Source organism: Schistocerca gregaria, chromosome 8 (assembly GCF_023897955.1).
Source record: "Schistocerca gregaria isolate iqSchGreg1 chromosome 8, iqSchGreg1.2, whole genome shotgun sequence".
Taxonomy (NCBI): Eukaryota; Metazoa; Arthropoda; class Insecta; order Orthoptera; family Acrididae; genus Schistocerca; species Schistocerca gregaria.
In genome coordinates this window covers 183,141,264-183,156,135 of record NC_064927.1, presented here as the reverse complement: position 1 = coordinate 183,156,135, position 14,872 = coordinate 183,141,264, and positions in this window count along the sequence as shown.

Sequence of the window (14,872 nt, the reverse complement as noted above, 5' to 3'; positions counted from 1 at the left end):
GGGGGTAGACTATACAAGAAACTAACTATGATGAATTGGAAGAAATGCATTGAGAAGCTATAAGAAAATGGTTTGGCCAAAAAAAAGTTGTATACAGTGGAGAAAAATTATTTTTGAAAGAGGATTTGAACAGAATACAGAAAGCATGCTTGGATAGGATTTTGTTGTTGTTAGTGTAAACAAATGTTGAAATAAGAGGAAAGATCTACAGAATGCAGTTTTGGGTTGGACTGCAGTACCAAATGTCACACTGAAAACAAACCCTGTCCTGTACCTTTCTGTTATTATGCTATGTGAATTTGTGTTTTTCCTTTCTTTATGTGTTTAGCTAATAAGATTTATGTTGTAGAATTTTTCTGATCTTTAGACATGATTTATTCTGTTTTTTTTTTTAATGCTCATGTGTGAAGTTTATGTTTCAAAAGTTATTCTGATCTTTTATGTATTTACTTATGTCATAATGCCTGTAACACTGATCTATATGTTATTTCTATTCTTTTGTAAAGCCTGTATTACTACAAATGTTGTCTGTATTATTATGTTTTTAATGATGTATTTTTTACCTTTGTTATTGTATTCTTATGTTATAAAATTGTAATTGCCAACTGTTCATCAAATTAAGTTACTTGTAAGTTACATTTCACTGCACACGTTTCTGTTGGTCATAGTATATGGACAATATGTGAGAAGTAGGGACTGATAGTGTTTGCAGGTGTGTTAATAATTCAGCAAGGAACTGGATAACAGCATTGCTGGTTCTAAGCATATTTTAAAAAAAAAATTTTGTGAGTGCACAAGTGGTGTTTCATGGACATGCTATATTGTCCGCAAGACTCTTCGATGGTGATTGTGCACCTGCACAGTCGCAACAGATGGCTGCTGGCCGTCTCTACATGGACTACATTGGGTCTGCATCTTTGGTGGCCCACTAATACCATTATTTCTACAAGGACTGCACTGGGTCTGCATCTCTGGTGGCCCACCAATACCGTAATCTCTACCAGGACTACAGTGGGTCTGCTGTGTAATGACCTACCTACCAATATTCTTCAAAACTTCGACTGACTCTGTTGTGGGTTTGCTCTGTTGTGGCCCATTACCTGCCTGCATGTCAAGAGTCAGCACTGTCTTTCCGTTGGAAGGACAACACTACTTCTTCAAGATTGCATGGAAATCCACTACTTCCATGTGCATTCTCGGTAACTGCTCAGACTTTGAGACAAAAGAAACACTGTAATTTTACTGTGATGAATGATCAGGACTGTCTTTATGGGACTGTGAGAAAATTTTAGCTTTTGACCAACATTGTATCAATTAGTGTGTGCATTTGATATCTTTGTTATTCTAATTATGACAAATTTAATCAAATCATTATTGTCACTGCCGAAAACAATTTGTAAATTTTTTTTGTGAGGGGCATGGGGGCTATGTAAGTAGGCTGTTTAGGTTCTTATATTGGTAACGCCGCCGCCACGTAACGCTCTGTATGAAAATCACTGGCTGTGCTGTATGCAGTTTGTGGCTGGTTGGCATTGTTGTAATACTCGTCTTTGTAGCGTTGCGCAGTTGGAGGTGAGCCGCCAGCAGTGGTGGATGTGGGGAGACAGATGGCGGAGTTTTGAAATTTGTAAGACTGGATGTCATGAACTGCTATATACATTATGACTTTTGAACACTATTGAGGTAAATACATTGTTTGACCTCTATTAAAATCTTTCATTTGCTAACTTTGCGAATCAGTAGTTAGTGCCTTCAGTAGTTTTAATCTTTTATTTAGCTGGCAGTATTGACGCTCCCTGTATTGCAGTAGTTCGAGTAACCAAGATTTTTGTGAGGTAAGTGATTTGTGAAGAGTATAGGTTGATATTAGTCAGGGCCATTCTTTTGTAGGGATTATTGAAAGTCAGATTGCGTTGCGCTAAAAAGTATTGTGTGTCAGCTTAAGCACAGTCCTGTATAATTCTTCAAAGGGGACGTTTCAGTATTAAAGGCGTTGAAGGCGACGTTGCACGTTCTTTCGCGCAATTGCATTAAGCCTGTCATACTAATTTGACCCTTTGCTGGTAAATAGCACTCAGAATTTAATGTGGTAACTTTACACGCTTATCCAAGAGTAGCCATCAAATACTATCAGCGACCTCAAGTAATTGAAAAGTGGGTTATTCATAACCCATATTTGTAGCCCGCTCTAGCTGATGGTATTTTGTCTGTCCTACGTGTATGCATTTTGATCACCCATGGAATTTGCTATCACACATATATAGTTTCAGCTTATCCACGTTGTATGGTTCTATAAAATCATCATCGAGCTAGGGCATTATACATACTTCCTGCGCCTTTGACCCCGTCACCGGATCGCTTTCGTAGTGCATTCTGTGCCAGTCACATGGAAGAAGACGATTTCTCAATTTGCGCATGCGCGTTCCTTTCTCACATTCTCACAGCTTAGCTGCCGGCGCCACCCTAGTTTACCAGAGAGCCCGTGGCGCACCGAACGTTGGCTGTGGTGAGGAAGCACGCTTCCGACGTTTGAGCTAAGTAGAGCTATGGACATGGTACACGGGTACCAGTTACTTTACATTTTATGCGAGTCTTTTGCACTTACGGGCGATCTGTATTAATGTTGGATCATACCTCTTTAGGCAGTTTGTAGTTTTAGTGTGTTCCGAAGAACGCTTGGTTAGCCACGCCGAAACCTAGGTAAACATCTGGTTTCCATTTGCAATCGAGGCGGATTCTTTATAATCATTATCTCAATAAATGATTCAAATGGCTCTGAGCACTATGGGACTTAACATCTCAGGTCATCAGTCCCCTATAACTTAGAACTACTTAAACCTACACTACTGGGCATTGAAATTGCTAAACCACGAAGATGTCGTGCTACAGACGCGAAATCTAACCGACAGGATATGCAAATTATTAGCTTTTCAGAGCATTCACACAAGGTTAGCACCGGTGGCGACACCTACACCGTGATGACATGAGGGAGGTTTCCAACCGATTTCTTAAACACGAACAGCAGTTGACTGGTGTTGTCTTGTGAAACGTTGTTCTGATGCCTCGTGTAAGGGGGAGAAATGCGTACCGTTTCCGACATTGATAAAGGTCGGATTGTAGCATATCGCGATTGCGGTTTATCGTATCGCGACATTGCTGCTCGCGTTGGTCGAGATCCAATGACTAATAGCAGAATATGGAATCGGTGGGTTCAGGAGGGTAATACGGAAAGGCGTGCTGGATCCCAACGGCCTCGCATCGCTAGCAGTCGAGATTGCAGGCGTCTTATCCGCAGTGCTGTAACGGATCGTGCAACCACGTCTCGATCCCTGAATGACAGGTGGGGACATTTGCAAGACAAATCTGCACGAACAGTACGACGACGTTTGCAGCAGCACGGACTATCAGCTCGAACACCATGGCTGTGATAACCCTTGATGATGCATCACAGACAGGAGCGCCTGCGATGGCGTGCACTCAACGACGAACCTGGGTGCACGAATGGCAAAACGTCATTTTTTCGGATGAATCCAGGTTCTGTTTACAGCATCATGATGGCCGCATCCGTGTTTGGCGACATCGCGGTGGACGCCCACTGCATGTATTGGTCATCGCCATACTGGCGTATCACCCGGCGTGATGGTATGGAGTGCCATTGGTTACACGTCTCGCTCACCTCTTGTTCGCATTGACGGCACTTTGAACGGTCGACGCTACATTTCAGATGTGTTACGACCCGTGGCTGTACCCTTCATTCGATCCCTGTGAAACCTTACATTTCAGCAGGATAATGCACGACCGCATGTTGCAGGTCCTGTACGGGCCTTTCTCGATACAGAAAATGTTCGACTGCTGCCCTGGCCAGCACATTCGCCAGATCTCTCACCAATTGAAAACGTCTGGTGAATGGTGGCCGAGCAACTGACTCGTCACAATACGCCAGTCACTACTCTTGATGAACTGTTGTATCGTGTTGAAGCTGCATGGGCAGCTGTACCTGTTCAAGCAATCCAAGCTCTGTTTGACTCAATGCCGAGGCGTATCAAGGCCGTTATTAATGCCAGAGGTGGTTGTTCTGGGTACTGATTTCTCAGGATCTGTGCACCCAGATTGCGTGAAAATGTTATCAAATGTCAGTTATAGTATAATATATTTATCCAAAGAATACCCGTTTGTCATCTGCATTTCTTCTTGGTGTAGCAATTTTAATGGCCTGTAGTGTAACTAAACTAACAACATCACACACACCCATGCCCGAGGCAGGATTCGAATCTGCGACCGTAGCAGTCACGTAGTTCCGGACTGAAGTGCCTATAACCGCTCGGCCACATCTGCTGGCGTGGCGTCTTAAACAGTGGTCGCAAATATAATGAACTAAGTCAGTACCCTTACCTCCATTCACGTGTGGACTTTTGTCTCAGGGCAGGTACAAGGACCTTACAATAGCTCCACAGCACAAGCGAGTGTGGTGTGTCTCACTACGTTTATGTTTGATGCAATAGCTTTTCTTAGTTATGCGATTTAATTTGTGAACATTAGATAGATTATGTTTGAAGCTAATAAGGCTAATGAGGTGATAAGGAATACCACTCAATACATGATAAGAAGACTGCAGCATTGAATTGATACAAATGGTCATCACTTCTAACACCTTCCGTAAATGGACGTTCATGCCGCCTTTGTGACCTTCGTTGAGCTTCAAATACCTCACTGTTCCATATCACTGGATTCATCTCGATAGCGTCTATCAGAAAATAAGTACCAAACTATAGCATCCCATTTAAAAAAACAAAGTTGACCTTCATATCTCTGAAGCGACCCCACCTAGTAACAAAACTCCAACTTCGTATTATGGCCCCCGTTGTTTTATGGTACTTTTGTCCCACAAACGTTTTAGCTCCTGTCATACTTTCGGAATTATTCTCTGTGGCAATAGCTAGTGGCCCGTCCTGTGTATCACACCATTACATGTGATAGTGTAATAAAATGCATCAGCCATTTTATCTACAGCAACCAAATAAAATTTTGGTACATAAGGAGCATCACTGAAGTATACATGCTGCACATGACAGGGACTGCCGTGCGGTGGCAACAATCGAGCCTCAATGCAAGGGTGCGGTTTGTGTTGGCGCTATTGGTTCATACGTGACCGAACAAGATGTTATTTGTAGCGTACTCGCGTGCAACTGAAAGAGAGAAGACAGCATTATCGCTGACGCTCTCTCTATTCCTTAGAGCTTTGGTTCGATGTTAACTATTGCGAAAAGATATAGTCTTGCTTATGATGTTAATGAGTATGGACGAATGTATTACGGCTTAAGTGAGAAGGCATTGTTGCGGGACCGCCATCTTTAATTGCAAGGCATTTTCTGATTCTGTGCGAGAATAATAAGATAATAAAGCAATTTCTCGGGAGCATAAACGAGGCGTGTATTGCGTAAATTATTGTCCATCTTATGGTTTCACATTTTCAAATATTTGTGCATGCCTACGAAGTTCCAAACTTCAGACTCCTTGAGTCATTAATTTAAAGACTTTTAAACAAATTCACTTCGACGGTCAGGCTACCATAGAAAGGAAAATAGGGCCGTAGTGAACGTAGACTTATGATTCCTACAGATTCAACACGCAGTTCGTCGACTGGCAGAGACATCGGGCACAGCTTACAGTATGCGTGCAGCAACAGATCCCTAGTTCACCTCGCACAGTCCCCTGAACATAAACGTCGTCTAGTGAGATCTGTTAGGTTATCTATTCACTTCAAAGACCTAAACTCTTTTCTTAGAGAGGCTGAAGACTAAAGAACAATTTTTCTTGAATCAGTAATAATAATAATAATACACTACAGGACATTAAAATTGCTACACCACGATGATGACGTGCTATGGACGCGAAATTTAACCGACAGGAAGAAGAAGCTGTGATATGCAAATGATTAGCTTTTCAGAGCATTCACACATGGTTGGCGCCGGTGGCGACACCTAGAACGTGCTGATATCAGGAAAGTTTCCAACCGATTTCTCACACACATACAACAGTTGACCGGCGTTGCCTGGTGAAACGTTGTTGTGATGCCTCCTGTAAGGAGGAGAAATGCGTACCATCACGTTTCCGGCTTTGATAAAGGTAGAATTGTAGCCTATCGCGATTGAGGTTCATCGTATCGCGACATTGCTGCTCGCGTTGGTCGGCATCCAATGATTGTTAGCAGAGTATGGAATCGGTGGGTTCAGGAGGATAATACGGAACGCCGTGCTTGATCCCAAAGGCCTCGAATCACTAGCAGTCGAGATGACAGGCATCTTATCGGCAGTGCTGTAACGGATCGTGCAGCTACGTCTCGATCCCAGAGTCAACAGGTGGGGACGTTTGCAAGAGAACAACCATCTGCACGAACAGTTCGACGACGTTTGCAGCAGCAGCATGATCAGCTCGGAGACCGTGGCTGCGGTTACCCTTGACACTGAATCACAGAGAGGTGCGCCACGATGGTGTACTCAACGACGAACCTGGGTGCACGAATGGCAAAACGTCATTTTTTCGGATGAATCCTGGTTCTTTTTACAGCATCATGATGGTTGCATCCGTGTGTGGCGACATCGCGGTAAACGCACATTGGAAGCGTGTATCGGTCATCGCCCTACTGGCGTATCTCCGGGCGTGTTGGGATGGGGTGCCATTGGTTACACGTCTCGGTCACCTCTTGTTCGCATTGACGGCATTTGAACAGTGAACGTTACATTTCAGATGTGTTACGACCCGTGGCTCTACCTTTCATTCGATCCCTGCGAAACCCTACATTTCAGCAGGATAATGCACGACCGCATGTTGCAGGTCCTGCACGGGCCTTTCTGGATACAGAAAATGTTCGACTGCTGCCCTGGCCAGCATATCCTCCAGATCTCTCACCAATTGAAAACGTCTGGTCAATGGTGGCGGAGCAATTGGTTCGTCACAATACGGCAGTCAGTACTCTTGATGAACTGTGGTATCGTGCTGAAGTTGCATGAGCGCTGTACCTGTACACGCCATACAAGCTCTGTTTTACTGAATGCCCAGGAGTATCAAGGCCGTTGTTACGGCCGGAGGTGGTTGTTCTGGGTACTGATTTCTCAGGATCTATGCACCCAAATTTCGTGAAAATGTAATCACATGTCAGTTATATTATAATATATTTGTCCAATGAATACCCGTTTGTCATCTGCATTTCTTCTTGGTGTAGCAATTTTAATGGCAGTAGTGTAATTAATTTTAAGCAGTAATTAAATTAATAAATGAAATAATGATGATAACAGCACTTCATCGAGGTTTCTTTTTGTCTCTGAAAGGAAATTTTCAACATCTCGGCACAATAACTGGTGTCAGTGTGAAACTAAGACTCCTCTCATGAATCATTACAGCTCAGTAAAATTATAAATATTTACCTTTCACGTGAGAGGGAGCTACACACTGGACGTCTGTTTACATGATATCAAACAGGTGTATTCCATATATTCTAGTGTATAAATTTTGTTCATATTGAATTTGAAATTTATGTACTTTGAAAATTACCTTCATTAGTCATGTATCTCATTTGAAATCTGATATGAAAAGCATTATCGTACGATCAGTTTCCCACGGTTATGGTCTATTGCATCTGCTGTTTGTAAGAAAAAGCACTCTCACTCAGATTATGTCGTTCTACTAGAGACCAACAAGCATGAAGTTCTCTTTAGAATGGCCCATACATGTACACGCATGTCAGTTTCCTGCTGATAAACGCTGTAGGAGAGGCATAAAAGCGCCTCGCTGTTTCTCCGCGCACGCGGGTGGAAACAAAAACCCTAAGCACTGCCAGCAGTAAGCAGCTGCTTGCCTCATCAGCACGCAGCGCCACTGGCCCCTGAGCTCACACACAACACTGTACCGCAGGCCGGTGCGGGGAACCCCCGGCCTTTTACGACCCGCGGCGCAGCCGACGGTAAGCGCTCGGGATTTGGCGCGCCTCACAGGCTCCCAATTTACTGCCGCGCAGACGTCTCCATCGCGAGTGAGCGTGTCTGCTGCCAAGAATGGGTTCCGCTTCTTTTGCTTTCCTTTCCCTTTTTGCGTTCGGCTCCGACTTCTACTCGCTAAACGGTGATATACAGTGATTTACGAAGCGGTTTGAGAGAAAGAGCACACACATCCTACAACTATTTCATCAGTGTAAGCCCGTGTGCGTTATTGATTATCAATGCTGACTTTCTTCGGTACTGTCGAAGTACTCGGAATACGTTTTCTAGACATCAGGAGCTGCATCGTTACAATATTTTTTGCCCAAAGAGTTTATTTCGTCCAAAACTGCCATCCATACCCGAAAAAATTCTAGTGAATATCTTGACAGTTATCACATATATTTGTGCTGAAATGAGCTTTGTTTTTTCGGTGAACCACTGAGCGGCCATTGGAGATCAATGTTCGCAGCAACCTTCACTTTTTTTTTAAATTGTATGTCCGATACTGAACCAGTATCTCTGTCACACCACCTCACTTTTTTCGTCCGTATTTGTACCTGGTTAGCCGGTGGGGGTGGCCGAGCGGTTCCAGACGCTACAGTCTGGAACCGCGCGACCACTTTGGTCGCAGATTCGAATCCTGCATCGGGCATGGATGTATGTGATGTCATTAGGTTAGTTAGGTTTAAGTAGTTCTCAGTTCTAGGAGACTGATGACCTCAGAAGTCCAATAGTGCTCAGAGCCAATTGAACCATTTTTTGTACCTGATTACTTCACTCCTTGTTATCTCCTAACCTTACCCATTACTTCTTGCTGTCGACATCAACACATTTGATTCCTTATGTACAACTGCCACTTATTTATATTATATAGAATCACTCAAATTCGACTGAACGCAATGAGGAAATTGCTAAATACAATTTTAATAGACCTGAGATTTCTTAAACCCCTTATATTCAATATAATAATTACTAAAGAGCGTCGGATCAAAGTCTTTACAGGAACTAACACAAAACTTCCTGTCCACTGGAACTGCATCCGCTGCACAAGAAAGGAGATGGGGCGAATGCGAACAACTCTAGATGAATCTCCCAGCTACAAGTCACGTACAAAGTTTTCTCGTTATGCTTAATCCAGAGAACACAAGAACAGGCGTTCGCCTCGGTCGTTTATGCACGGAACAAATCTTCAATGTGAAAACAATTCTAAACAGCAGTGTTATCCGGAATAGTCCTATCATTCATTCTTCCACACATTTCAAGAAAGCACCTTATTCTGTTGATCGACAACCCATGTTCAACATATTGAGATTTTCACTCTGCAGCGGAGTGGGCGCTGATATGAAACTTCCTGGCAGATTAAAACTGTGTACCCGACCGAGACTCGAACTCGGAACCTTTGTCTTTCGCGCGCAAGTGCTCTACCATCTGAGATACCCGAGCACGACTCACATCCCGTCCTCACTGCTTTACATCTGCCAGTGCTACCTTCCAAACTTTACAGAAGCTCTCCTGAGAACGTTGCAGAACTAGCACTCATGGAAGAAAAGATATTGCGGGGACATGGCTTGGCCACAACCGGGGGGGATGTTTCCAGAATGAGGTTTTCACTCTGCAGTGGAGTGTGCGCTGATGTGAAACTTCCTGGCACATTAAAATTGTGTGCGATAGCGAGACTCGAACTCGGGACCTTTGCCTTTCGCGGGCAAGTGGAAGGTAGGGACGAGGTACTGGCGGAAGTGGAGCTGTGAGGACGGTGCCTGAGTCGTGCTTGGGGAGCTCAAATGGTAGAGTACTTGCCCGAGAAAAGCAAAGGTCCCGAGTTCGAATCTCGGTCCGGCACACAGTTTTAATCTGCCAGGAAGTTTCATGTTCCACATCTTAGAAGAACAAGGGCTCGATCCAAAAACACTGCGACTAATCAAACATACGTTAGCTAACACGACATCGAAAAATTTCACAGCTGATACTCGCATCTCGTTACGATCAAAACTGGAGTACGCCAACGTGACAGGTTATCCACACTGTTGTAAACAACCTAGTCCTGGAAAAAGTAGCAAGAAAATGGAAAAAAGAACTGAAAATTCAAGGCAACTGGAAATCAACAGATCTAGGACGATTCCGGGACAAGATATAAATTTCAAACCTGGCTTCCACAGAGTACCTGAAAATACTTTCCGATAACGAAGCAACAGCAACCAAACAGAAGTACAAAAAGAATGTATAAAAAAGTTGGCCTGCAAGTCTCTTTCCAGTAGACTAAGCTCTTCTGCTCAAAAGGAACCATATAAAAATTAGGTGCAATATACGCCAAAATAAACAGAGTTACATACATCAAATATTTAAATGAGACCCTTGAATCTACACGAGGAAAAAGATCTCGCAGAAAACTGAACTACCAAAAATTATGAGAGCTTACGGCACAAGACAATAATACTAAATACGTGTCCATTGCGACATCGATCAGACATTAAAACACAATAATGAATCCTGAAATACTGTATGCAAGTGAGACACTAAAAATTCATACGAAAAGCGATAGGGTAAGTGTACTTCAAGAAGAATGCAAAATCATGAAAAAAATTGTCGATCCAAAGCTGACAGAGGCGGATACAGATTACACTTTAGGAAAACGACAGAGAAGACCTCAAATCCAGCAGAAGACGCCAGAAAAAGGAGCTATGGGCACATCAGTACACTGTCACCAACAAGACCCACCAACAGAATACTTACATACATACAAGAAGTCAACAATTCAGTCGATCCCCAACTCAAACTTGACCTAGAAAAAGTACAAATCGATCCAGCAGAAACTGAAGATAGAAGCAAGAGACAAGATACACAAGTGGAATGTTATGTCAAAGGCGAAGTCCCATAGAAACCAGGTGCAAAGTGAGCTGAAAGTAGAAAGAGATTCAATGGATAAAAGATGAGATAATCAAGGAAGATCAGAATAGAAAAATAGAAATAAACAGAAAAAATAGAAAATAAAAAAAAGAAGGGTAGCCCAGACCACGCGACTACTCAGACTTCATTCATCCTCTGTTTGAAAATGACAACACTTAGTGACTTGCAACACTCTTTACACATAATTTCAAACCTTTACGAAACCTTTTTTCGCAGACACCCGCGCATGATGATGATGATAGCAAAACAGCTTAACGCTTATTATATTTTCGCCGTTCATGCTGTGAAACTACCGAATCAGGTACCACGTTTTCATTTATTACTTCTCTATAATTAACTGCATTCGCTATACGTTCTGCAGACAGTGTTCAAATATACCGCTGAATCTACGTGCAAAGTTAAATCATTGTACGACACATATTCCACCATATAAGACGTCATAAACACTGAGATATGTGAAAAACTGTCGCATAATGCGTGACGTTTAGGTTTATTACTTCTGTGCTACTGACTCTGTTCCCAAAATATTTCACAGACGGTATCCACAATCCCGCTGAATGTAGTTATATCACTTTACGATACATAGTTCAGAAGGTAGACCGTGCGGAGTGGCCTTGCGGTTTCAGGCGCCATGTCACGGACTGCATGGCCCCTCCCGCTGGAGGTTCGAGTCCTCCCTCGCCCGTGTGTGTGTGTGTGTGTGTGTGTGTGTGTGTGTGTGTGTGTATGGTTCTTAGTATAAGTTAGTTTAAGGGCAGCGAGAACGGAAATCTTTTTTCACATTTTCAGATTTTTATCTCATTATAAAATTTGCAATTTTCCGAATAAAATTATGTAAGGTCACATAGAAAATATGTTAATTTAATTTTTAAAATATAATCTACACCGATTGAAAGTGTTAAAATTTTTACGTGTATTACTTCAAGATCTAATAAAATCGGTAAGTTCTTATATAGAAGGCTGTGGATTGCTGTGTTGTTAAAATTTTTACGTGCATTACTTCAAGATCTAATAAAATCGGTAATTTTTATATAGAAGGCTGTGGATTGATGTGTTGTAAGGGTCATGTCCAGAAGAGGATGGGCACCAGGTTGAGGAAGCTGAAACAAAGTTTTAGAGACAAGACACTTTCTGATGATAAAACCTAAGAGGCAGGCTGACAGACAAAATAATTGATGAACTACTGCAGTATTATGGGATGGCCATTAGAAATAATACTGAGGATTTCATGAAAATGAAGCAGGCAGTATGGGCTATCTTCTTCCACAATCAACTGATGAAAAACCAGTACATCACCTTTGCCTTTCTGGACCTGATTCATGGTGCAATTGCCACAATGCCCAGTACGCAAACAGTTCATAGAGCGATACATATTCCATCCCAGCAGCAGTCATGGATATCATAAAACCTATTTACAGATGCCTGACAAACCTTGAATTACTGAAGAAATGTTTGCATGGTCAGTCCCAAAATCCCAATGAATCGTTCAATAATCTTATATCGACCCGCTTACCACAAAATGTTTTTGTTGGAACGAAGACACTGAAGTAGGGGGTCAGTGATGCTGTTATTGCTTTTAGTGATGGCAGCATTGGTAGGGTGAAAGTGCTACAGAACATGGGAATTAATCCTGGAGCAAACTGCATCAGAGAACTTGAACGGAAGGACAAGGTTCGAATTGATGAAGTAGATGATGCAGCACAGTTGGCCAGTAAGGACCCCAGGAGGAAAAGAAGAAGAAAAAAACTTGGAAAGAGAGCAAGAGGATAAGTGCAGGGCGCTTCTGAGTGACTAAAAATAAAAAATTAAGCATTTATTAAGTGAGTTACAGTATTCTGAAACTTTAGAAGCCTTTCCTGAAAATTTACATTTTCTGTTGCATTTTTTCCTAAACTCATAAACGACTTCGAGTAGAGTATGGTGCATACATATACTGAGTCTACTGAAATAAAAGAAGAACGTAATAATATTCTGTGTAATTAAAATTACTTAAGGTAACATACAAAGAAGTATATAAACTATTAACCATGTAATTAAAAAAATTTATATCCAAAAGCTGTGGCTGAGATGCAATTATTCTACTTCAGTAGACACAGAACATACAGTTTAATGTCTCGTAAAAGTTTCATGTCGATGTATACAGTGGTTCCTGAAATACAGGGAAGCCTAGTCACTAAATTTAACATTGTCGGGGTAGGTTGTTCCAACTTCCCTTAAGTTAGTTTAGGTACTGTGTAACTCTACGGACCAATGACCTCTGCAGTTTGGTTCCTCGGAAATTCACACACACATTCAGAAGGTATGACAAAGTGCGTGAAAACTAACTGTAAGAAGAAATTCGCTGGAGATACAGGTGAACTGTGTGTACAGATATGTGTGAAATACGTTAAATATATGTGAGATGTGCGTACGCAGGAGAAAGCCACGATAAAAAACTCCTCCGAATACCCTGACCGGTAGATCGAATTCAACCAAAGCTGTTAAACATGCTACTTACCCTGAAGTGATAAACGTCACGAGATACACCGTAATACCGTGGAGGACCTCCTATTTTCCGGTGTACTGCAGCAACTCGACGTATCATGGACTCAACAAGTCGTTCGAAGTCCACTGCAGAAACATTGAGCAATGCTGCCTCTGCAGACGTCTATAATTGCGGAAGTACTGCTGGTCCAAGATTTTGTGCGCAAACTCACCTCTCAACTATGTCCCACAGCGGGAGATCTGGGAGGCGAAATTGTTTGCTCCAATCGTCCAGAATGTTCTTCAAAGCAGTGGCGAACAATCGTAGCGCGCTGACATCGCACATTATCATCCATAAAAATTCCAAAGCTGTTTGGGAACATGAAGTTCATGAGTAGCTGCAAAAGATATCAAAGTAGGCGAACTTTAACATTTGTAGTCAATGATCGGTTCATTTAGACCAGAGGAGCAAGTTCATTCCATGTACACAGACCCATACTAGTGTGGAGCCTCCACCAGCTTGCACAGTGCTGTGTTGACAACTTTTGTTCATGGTTTCGTGGGATCTGCTCCACACTTGAACACTGCTGTCATCTCTTACTAATTGAAATGGGGACTCGTCTAAATGGACCACGGTTTTCCAGTCGTCTAGGGTCCAACTGATGCTGTCATGGGCCCAGAAGAGGCGCTGCAGGCGATGTTCTGCTTCGAGCAAGGACACACGCGTCGGTGATCTGCTGCCGTAGTACATTAACGCTTCACTGTCCTAACGTATAGGTTAATCGTAAGTACCACCTTGATTTCAGCGTTTATTTCTCGTAGTGCTGCTTGTCTGTTAGCATTGAAAACTCTACGCAAATGCCGCTGTTCTCGGTCGTTAAGTGAAAGCCGTCAGCCACTGCGTTTTCTGTGGTGGGAGGTAGTGTCTGTTAATTCCAGTCACGCGGCCATAATCACGTAGGAAACCTTTTCACATGAGTCACCTGAGTACAGATTACGCCTCCAACACTGCACTGCTCTATACCTTGTGTACGCGATACTACCGCCACTGCTAGATGTGCATATCGGTATCCCATGACTTTTATCACCTCAGTTATCTAGAAGGAAATACTGAGGAAGTATGAACTAGTAACCCGCTATTTGGGTATGGATAATAATGTAGACGCAGAACTAGTCAGAACGAGATGGACAGAAAGGAAGAAGGAGGAGATGGACATGACAGAGGGCTGGGGAGGTGGACAAAGAGAGTTGGAGGAGGAGATGGGCAGAGAGAGGGGAGAATAGGAGACAGACAGAGAGGGGGAAGGAAGAGACAGAAAGAGACAGACAGTGAGACATGGGGGAGGAGGACATAGGAGATATTGAAAACAAGCAGGAGGAGGTGGACAAAGAGAGGGGAGAATAGGAGACGGATATATAGAGAAAGGAGCAAATAGATGGAGTAAGGGAAAAGGAGATGGGTAGAGAGAGGACAGACGAGATGGACAAAGAAAGACATGCACAGAAGGAGGATGATGTGGACAGAG